This window comes from Corvus brachyrhynchos, unplaced genomic scaffold (genome assembly GCF_000691975.1).
Source record: "Corvus brachyrhynchos isolate BGI_N302 unplaced genomic scaffold, ASM69197v1 scaffold278, whole genome shotgun sequence".
NCBI classification, from domain to species: Eukaryota; Metazoa; Chordata; class Aves; order Passeriformes; family Corvidae; genus Corvus; species Corvus brachyrhynchos.
The window spans coordinates 303,154-303,481 of NW_008239299.1; the positions used below are offsets into that span (position 1 = coordinate 303,154).

Sequence of the window (328 nt, forward strand, 5' to 3'; positions counted from 1 at the left end):
GATCCGGTGGGATTCCTGCGCCTGGCACCGGGATGAGCGGCTTTTCCGCACGTTTCCCGCCCCAAAGGCTCGGGAGCAAACACAGCCGGGGCTGCTCAAACAGCGACGCCGCCGGACGGATCCCGGGCTATTGACACTCCTGGAAAAAATCCCACCTTCCCAGCTGGCACCTCCCGGCACGGCTCATCCCCGATTCCCAAATTCTGCTCCATCCCACATTCTCGGCTTGGGAATTTCCCATTGAGGAATTCCTCCCAAATCCACAGCCCGGAGGGGCAAATCCGCTTCCTCTGGGAATTCCACAGACCAGAGGGATCACTCCGCTTCC

The 328-nt window shown here is 60.7% G+C and overlaps 1 long non-coding RNA gene across 2 annotated transcripts in view; it reads left to right on the top strand.

Annotated features, from left to right (window-relative positions):
* LOC108448270 overlaps positions 1-328 on the top strand; it is a 7,820-nt gene that overhangs the window by 3,828 nt on the left and 3,664 nt on the right. The gene's annotated exons all lie outside the window — the stretch shown is intronic.